Here is a 9282-nt window from a genome sequence, read left to right as displayed (position 1 = left end):
GGCGAGTTAGTGCATTTTTGAAGGACTAGAAAAAATACGCGAAGTATGAAGGACAGCGAAAATGCAATAGGAGCACTGAAATGCAGCAAAATTTTTTATTGACGTATTTATACCAAAACAGTACTCAAACACCAGGTAAAACGAAAAAAGAAAGCAAATGAAGTGCAGGCTATTAATCATGATTGACATTTCTAGAAACGCTAAAAAACAAGCATGAGTAACGTCACGAGTGCATTCCATAAACTGCGAGGTCATGATAAATCCATGCAGAAAGCCATGTTAAAACTTAGGCACTATGTGATTCTATAAATTCAACAATAAATCTTGAAAACGCCACGCCCGCTACGTTCCCGTCGGGAACGCTATGTCACGCTGATAACGCGCATGCCGTTCGTTACTGGGAAGTCCCAGGCTCGCATCGTTACAGAAAGGAAACGCGAACAAGAGAGATGACGAAAATCGTTGTGTGGGAAGATAAGCCCCAGATGGTGTACATTTCTTTAAGAGTGTAGAACTGGATAGTACTTTGGGGGGGGGGGGGGGGTGCTCCTGCGCGCACTTGTGCCAGTCTCAAAGATTATCGTCGCTGTAAGGCGCTAATGCATCGTGTCGTCGATGCTCGCGCGATATAATTAAAAAAAATGAGCAAAGCTGTGTTATACGTGCTCAGATATTGAAGCATGATAACCAGAGCGCGTGGCTTCTCACAAGATTTGCGCCATCGATGGGTGCTGGAGACACCCGAGCTGCTGCATCCTTTCACCGCATGAAAATGAAAGCATTTTTTATGCATTGTGAGTGCAATTGGGCCCCCAGCACTCACCAGTGGCACCACAAGAGCCGGTGGCCATGCTGTCCCAGTATCGGGTTTGAATCACTCAGCAATGTGCGCAAACGCAACGTTTTGCTTAAAGGGATCGAAACGTCGGAGGTTCCTCCTCTGATTATTGCAGCGGCTACTTTTAGATTGGGTAACGCAAATTAAATCGAGAAGCACGCGTGCCACAGTATGTTTCGTAAAGCCCACTCGAGTGAATAAAAAAAAATTTGCCACTGTTTTTTTTTTTTTTTTTTTTTTTTTTGTAGTGGCACATCTATAGCGATGCAGTTCAGTACTGCCAGACGGACGGAATGCATGCGTTACGTTGTGGAGAACTTCCACTTTATATTTGTATCCAAGTCACCTGGTTGCTTTGCGGGGGCGGGTGATTGTTTCACGATGCATTCCAGTAGGACCTTGTACCCGTGGTATTCGCTTTACGAAATGACACTCTGCGCCTGCCAAATAATGCGGTTGTCATCGTGGCCGCGCTCAGCAACCCGGGATATTTGGCGAGGTGCCTTCGCTTGCTTCTAGACAAACCCAGCCAGCACAGGAGCTACTTTGCCTGGAAACGCGAATATGTCGTGACTTCTCCCCACAGTAACTTGTGCGTGCTTAGCAACGCACTCTACGAAGAACAAGCGAGGGTGGCAGCATACTCTCCGCTCTATAGCTGTCCAGTGGTGTACAAACATTAAAGCCTGCTCGAACCTCCAGCTAGACTGCTTGTGAAATATGCGTACTCATGGACTGCGACACCGTATAAGTGGTGGAATATTCTACATAGCAACTGCGTTTACATTAATATAGCAGTCGTGACTGAATGTCTCCAATTATGCTCTAATGATTGAAAGAATTTAGCCTGCCGACAAACATGTGCTTACAGAAGAGGAACATTTGTCTTTGAGGTTGCCGTTTTATACTCGCAGAAATGCCTCTAGTCACGAAAACGTAGCAAAATTTCCAGAGAAGGAATAAACTACGAGTATACTTTGATATCGTTGTTTCGGTGCCAGTGCATTAACTGAATGAAGGAGCTCAATGCTCACGCACGTCTAACAAACTGCTCTGCATTGATAAAGAATGTACTTGTTCCGAGTCCGTCTTAGCACAGAAAACGGAGTCATTTATTTCTCTTCTACACACCATGAGTCCGGGGGTTTTTATGAGCTACCTGCGGAGCTTTTACAAGTTAACTTGGCTATTTTATTTTGCTCATTTTGGCCATTTATGGGAGAAGCGATAGGAGTTTTTACGTACATATTGACACGTGTACTTATATTTAACGGGCGACCACATTCGCCGGCTAACAAATGTTATCGCACAGCGCTGGACGCGTCTGCATGTATCCGAAGTTTCTGGAAAGTTATCGATGCTTCTATCCGCTGTTTGTTGCTGCCGAACCTTGTGTTATCTGATTTCATCGCGTGACTCGAATGTTGTAGAACTTTGTGGAAGGCATGTGGGTCCCAGCGATTAGTCTGGAACATTCGATGGCTGCTGTATAAAAACCGACGCACTTGACCCGCTGAGTAGATTTTCGACGATCGCCGACTTTGTTCGCCGCTATCGTTGTGCTTTAAGTGTAGCCTGTTTTGTGGGCACAGGTTCGCCCAATAAAAGCTAGTTTTGTCTTTCACAGTACTGCTACTGTGTTCTTTGGCGTCACTACCACGTGACAATATATTCGGAAAGGTTTGCCTTCAAGAAGAAATTTTGAAGGAGACCTTTGGGAAATAATTTTCCTCCTTGCGGGAGTGCTTAGGTCTAAACTGGGAGAAACATCGCATATTTTGGGAGATTTGCTTAAGGGAGCTGTGGTGGATAGTTTTGGGAGCTCATTTTTGCTGGTTGTGGGAATGTATATAATGCCTGGGACTTACTCTTTACACCTTAAGGAAGCTTCGCTTTATAAGGGGACATTTGAACAAATGTTTTGGGAGGGCTTTCTTAGCTCTTTCTAAGGGCTTTCACAGAGAGGTCTGGGAGTTTATTATGATCCTTTTGGGAATTTAAAGAGATTGAGGAGAGATTCTTTTGTGCATATAGTAGAATGGGTCCTTTAAGGAGGTGCAAGAATCATGACACAGCAATAAAATGTCAGAAATTCATTGCAGTTCCACAATGAAATGTAACATCGTGGTATCACAATCAACCTTTGGTATAATGAAAGTCAAATGATTCAATAAGCTCGATGTAAACGAGCAAATCGGTTTGGCAGATAATTCACGCATTTTGCAAGCTTCAGTATACTTGGAAATCCACTAGTGCAGACAAAACTGAAATTTAGTGACTACTGCAATGCATGCAAAGACTCGCAAAGACAGCGAGTCTTTGCATGCATTAGAACAAGCCACACTTGTTTTTGGATAAAAACTAGCATGCTGCAAAGAATAATGCAAAGTAGGCCAAATAGCACCAATTGCGTAGAGGGAAACGTAGTGAAAGTAGTAGTGAGTAACTATGCTGTTTCTAATTGATATCTACGTACAACTTACGACCACATGTTATGCTCTCATGTAACATGCCGCTACAAAGAAAAAAGAAGGCAAGGTTGTGCCCTTCACACTGAATCAATTTCTTTAGCATTGTGCAGTAGCTCAAATACAAACTTCCCAGCTAGAGAAATGACGAGTTCACAGTGATATGGGCATGTGATCACAGTAGTTAAACAGGTGCTTTCTCAGGCTGATGTTAACAGTTCAACAAGGGGACTATCCTTTGTCAGGGAAAGAAAATCCAAGTAGACACAACTCCAGCTCGCATACTGCATACGTAGATACTACTGCGTAGGTACTTGTGATGCCTCCTGACCTAACTCGACATTAACGAGGTTCATTTAAGAGTGCCACATATGCAGCGGCACACACCTAGTGGCAAATGCACAATTTGGTGTCAAATATGTTCATTGAAGAACTGTATATGCCAAGTGGTCACAGTAACCCATACTCAGAAGCCTCAGTGTCACATACCTATAGTGACCCCAGGGCTACATACTACATTTGCACAAATATAAGGAGTTTCTTTTACTTCCTTGCCTCAGAACGCACCTCGCATTATATAACCAATGTAGGCTCAAGCACCAAGACCACTCTCAGAAATCAGTGTCAGCAATCTGACGAACTACTCTACTTCCACACCTCTACTTCCACACCTCGCTATCTTAACTAAACGCCTGTTTTGAGCATTTAAACTTACCTCACCCTACGCTATGCAGCCGCTCATTCTCGTAGATGTCCACGGAGTGTAGAAAAGTGAACTATATAAACGTTGCCAAGGAAAACAGTTGCTGCCCTACCGAAGATAAGTCCACTGTTCAAAAAAGTTTTGCCACCTGATGCAACACTTGTTCGACCTCTGCTGATCACCTTCAGCTGAATATTGTATATCACACAAAGTAGCAATTCTTATACCAAAACAATTTTTTTATAGAATGTCAAAATATATAATACAGGAACCCTTAACAGTATCCATAAGCGTGAGATTCTCACCCAGAGACCAACATTTAGCCACCACGATACACATAAGGCATCATTATGAATATTTTGTCTGCACAAAGCCCTAGCACCCTGACAGTAGGTGGTGTTTCACAGAGTCAAGCATGCATTTAAAAAAAAAAAAACTTGGAATTTTGCAGTTTCTTCTGCCACATGGAACATAAAGAACAATGCAGGCAGGTTGATGATACCGTGGAAGCAGTGGTGGCCTTGAAAAGGTAAAGAATCCACACAAAAAGGCCTGGTGCTCTTCAGTAGACAATGTATGATAGGGAGCATACTGAAAAAAACTAAATAGAAATACATTATGTACTACTGCATTGCGAACTGACACTATATAAATATTTGACCCCGCAGGGGCGTCTGCGTAAGCAGGCGTTTGGTGTGTTGTGACACCACGCACACGAGGGCTGGACCCTCCAGCGTGTAGCCGTGCGCGGCTTATCCGTGTCTAGGGAAAGGGGGATCCTGGAGGTTGAGCCGATGCTGGGTGTTTGGACCTTTAAGGCCCCCCGGCGGAGGCAACATACCTCTTCGGCCTCTGCTTCACATAGACGGCACCTCCAAAATGACTCACCTGGGGGGAATCGGCAGTCGCCTCTTCCTGTCTCTCCCTCCTCGAATCTTCGTCTTTCTCTCTCACTTTCTCGCCTTTCCTGTCTTGTTCTCTCTTCTATTTACTTCCTTTCTCCTTGGCGGCAAGGGTTAACCTTGTGTGGCTGTCGAACCTTGGGTACACCATATTTGGTTACAGTGACGACGTACGACTGGCGTCGTGCAGACTTGTATGCAAGCTGTGCCGCGTCCCTTCGTTGGGCTCCGTGGTGGGCTGCCGAAAGTTTATATATTTTCATGGAAACTTCTTCCCCCCCCTTCTTGATCGCCCTCAGAAACGAGGGCGCACTGAAGATGTCTTCCAGTTTTTCGGACACCAAATCCAGGATTTCCCCCGTTTCCACGTTATTCACTCTGAAAATCCAAACAAAGCAGTGCGTATCATATCACCGCTCCTCGTTTCAAAGTCCTTCACTGATGTTTTTGGTCCAGGTTACAAGTCGTCGACGATGGAAAGCGGTGACCTCCTCTTGGAGCTCCACGATCAGAAGCAATATGAGAAACTACCGAAACTAGTGTCCTTTAGGGAAACCCACATAACAGTATCCCCGCACCGTGCAATGAACACCCCCCGCGGTGTTGTGTCGGATGATGATTTGCTTGAGCTGACTGAAGCGGAACTCCTGGATGGCTTCAGTGAGCAAAATGTGATCAATGCCAGAATTAAGATGAGGCGGGATGGCAAAGAGATTCAGACGAAGCACCTAATAATGACCTTTGGTGCAAGTGTCCTGTTTGAGTCAATCGAGGCAGGATACATCAAGCTCCGTGTTAGGCCATACGTGCCAAATCCCCTCGGATGTTATAAATGCCAGCGTTTCAGCCACAGTTCGCAGAGCTGCCGAGGCCGCCAAACATGTGCGAAATGCAGTGCCCATGAACACACGTCTGAAGCTTGGGAGAACTCTGCATTGTTTAAACTGTGATCGGGAGCACGCTCCGTACTCATGGTCGTGCCCGTCTTGGAAACAAGAGAAAGAAATTGTCACAATAAAAGTAAAAAAAATATATATCTTTCAAGGAGGCACGTAGGCGGGTGTCATACCTGCCTAAAAGCAGCTTTGCCGAAGTGGCGCGTCAGGGGGCAGCGCCACAATGGCGGTGGTTGTCCGACCCTCACGCAGTGAGGCAGCAGTGACGCCATCCGCCCCCCCCCCCTCCCGGCGGCTGCAGCTAGCGCTGCTCCGCTGCCCCAGCAGAAGAGGCCATCTACCTCTGGAATGGTGGCTTCAAAGGTTTCGTCTACGAAGACGAAGCCTTCCCATCAAACGTAGCGCTCCCAATAGCGCCTGTTCAGCTCCTCGAAAGAGGCGATGGACACAACAACCAGCCAGACGGCGCGAGTAGCGCCTAAGGAGCGGCGAGCCTCTCTCGAACGCTCCAAGAAGGCAGAACTCGCGTCACAGCGCCTCCAAAGGGCACGTGAGCTAATCCTGGTCTTTTAAACACACATCACTATACACATTTAGCATAATGGATGCACAAATACTACAACAGAATGTTAGAGGACTTATTCATAACCTTTACGATATTAAAGAACTCCTATACAAATATAATCCAAAGTTGCTGTGTTCAAGAGACTCATCGGAAAATCACACAAAAAACTTTCTTCGTAACTATGCTATCTTCAGAAAAGACCGTGACGACGCTAACGCGGCCTGCGGTGGCGTAGCAGTCGTTTCAGACAAGTCTGTAGCTTGTCATCATGTAGCCTAACAGACGCCCCTTTATGCAGTAGCAGTTCGGGGAGTGCTTTTAAATACGTTGGTTACTGTTTGCTCTACATACATACCCCCAAACTGTCACCTCCCGAAAACAGATTTCTACAACCTCATAAATCGCTTCCGGGACCCTACATACTCGTGGGTGATTTTAATGCCCACAACATCCTGTGGGGAGATTCCCGTTGTGACGCGAGAGGTCAGCTGATAGAACATTTTCTTTTGACATCTGGTGCATGCCTATTTAATACGAAGCAGCTGACTTATTACAGTGTACATCACAACTTATACTCATCGATAGACTTAGCAATTGGTACTGCTTCTCTTCTGTCTGACCTAAAATTTATACAGCATCAGATTTATACAGTACCAGTGGCACCCACGGCGATATTGGAAGAGAGAATAGTCTAGAGGAAATTGAAATCCCAAAAGTAATGCCGGAAGCAGTAAAGAAAGCCTTGGGACCTATGTAAATGGGAAAAGCAGCTGGGGAGGATCACGTAACAGCAGATTTGTTGAAGGATGGTGGGCAGATTGTTCTACAAAACTGGCCACCCTGTATTCGCGATGCCTCATTACTTCGAGCGTACCGGAATCTTCGAAGAACGCTAACACAATGCTAATCCATAAGAAAGGGGACGCCAAAGACTTGAAAAATTATAGACCGATCACTTTACTGTCCGTTGCCTACAAAGTATTTACTAAGGTAATTGCAAATAGAATCAGGAACACCTTAGACTTGCGTCAACCAAAGGACCAGGCAGGATTCCGTAAAGGCTACTCAACAATAGACCATATTCACACTATCAATCAGGTGATAGAGAAATGTGCGGAATATAACCAACCCTTATATATAGCTTTCATTGATTACGAGAAAGCGTTTGATTCTGGCGAAACCTCAGCAGTCATGGAGGCATTAAGGAATCGGGGTGTACACGAGCCGTATGTAAAAATACTGAAAGATATCTATAGCGGCTCCACAGCCACCGTAGTCCTCCATAAAGAAAGCAACAAAATCCCAATAAAGAAAGGCGTCAGGCAGGGAGATACGATCTCTCCAACGATATTCACAGCGTGTTTACTGGAGGTATTCAGAGACCTGGATTGGGAAGAATTGGGGGTACGAATTAATGGAGATTACCTTACTAACTTGCGATTCGCTGATGATATTGCCTTGCGTAGTAGCTCAGGGGACGAATTGCAATGCATGCTCACTGACCTGGAGAGGCAAAGCAGAAGGGTGGGTCTAAAAATTAATCTGCAGAAAACTAAAGTAATGTTTAACAGTCTCGGAATAGAACAGCAGTTTACGATAGGTAGCGAGGCACTGGAAGTGGTAAGGGAATACATCTACTTAGGACAGGTAGTGACCGCGGATCCGGATCATGAGACTGAAATAATCAGAAGAATAAGAATGGGCTGGGGTACGTTTGGCAGGCATTCTCAGATCACGAACAGCCGGTTGCCATTATCCCTCAAAAGAAAAGTGTATAACAGCTGTGTCTTACTAGTACTCACGTACGGGGCAGAAACCTGGAGGCTTACGAAAAGGGTGCTACTCAAATTGAGGACGACGCAACGAGCTATGGAAAGAAGAATGATCGGTGTAACGTTAAGGGATAAGAAAAAAGCAGATTGGGTGAGGGAACAAACGCGAGTTAATGACATCTTAGTTGAAATCAAGAAAAATAAATGGGCATGGGCAGGACATGTGATGAGGAGGGAAGATAACCGATGGTCGTTTAGGGTTACGGACTGGATTCCAAGGGTAGGGAAGCGTAGCAGGGGGCGGCAGAAAGTTAGGTGGGCGGATGAGATTAAGAAGTTTACAGGGACAACATGGACACAAGTAGTACATGACCGGTGTAGTTGGAAAAGTATGGGAGAGGTCTTTGTCCTGCAGTGGGCGTAACCATGCTGATAATGATGATGATGATATTGACGATGATGATTCAGAGAACGAGACGAGACATAGAACCACCCTTTCAGTATCGCCGAGGTGAGCGAGCTGAGAGCTGCCTTGATCCCATGACAGAGCTCTGCACCAGGACCTGACAGAATAATGTACGACATGATTACGAACGTACACACTGATACACAACTGACACTACTTGGACCTTTCAATGCTATTTGGGCTGCCGGATATCTTCCACTTGCATGGAGAGAAGTGATTGTGATCCCCATTTTGATGCAAGGTAAAAATCCTTCGTGGGCGGCAAGTTACCGCCCGATAGCTCGCACAAGTTACCTTTGTAAGCTGTTTGGGAAAATTATTAATCGGTGACTCATACAGTTACTGGAATTAAACAATATGCTTGATCCCTACCAGTGTGGCTTCAGAGAAGGGCAGTCCACAACCGATCACCTTGTGCGCATTGAAGGAAATATTCGTGACGCATTTCTATATAAACAATTATTCCCATCTATATTCTTATTTCTTTTTTGTCGGTTTTCTATTATATGTTTGTTGAAACACCCTCACCAACACATTCAGAAGTCGCAGACGTCATCACACCTTTTTCGGCGCCTGAGCCACACAGGGTATCGCCATTTCTGTATACTGCCGTAACGACACCTACGTTGAGCTACTGGAGCTAACGGCCCTTGAAAGACCATGCCGCTGTCT

The sequence above is a fragment of the Dermacentor andersoni genome, chromosome 1, assembly GCF_023375885.2.
Source record: "Dermacentor andersoni chromosome 1, qqDerAnde1_hic_scaffold, whole genome shotgun sequence".
Classification (NCBI taxonomy): Eukaryota; Metazoa; Arthropoda; class Arachnida; order Ixodida; family Ixodidae; genus Dermacentor; species Dermacentor andersoni.
Note: the sequence above shows the minus strand (reverse complement) of the source record.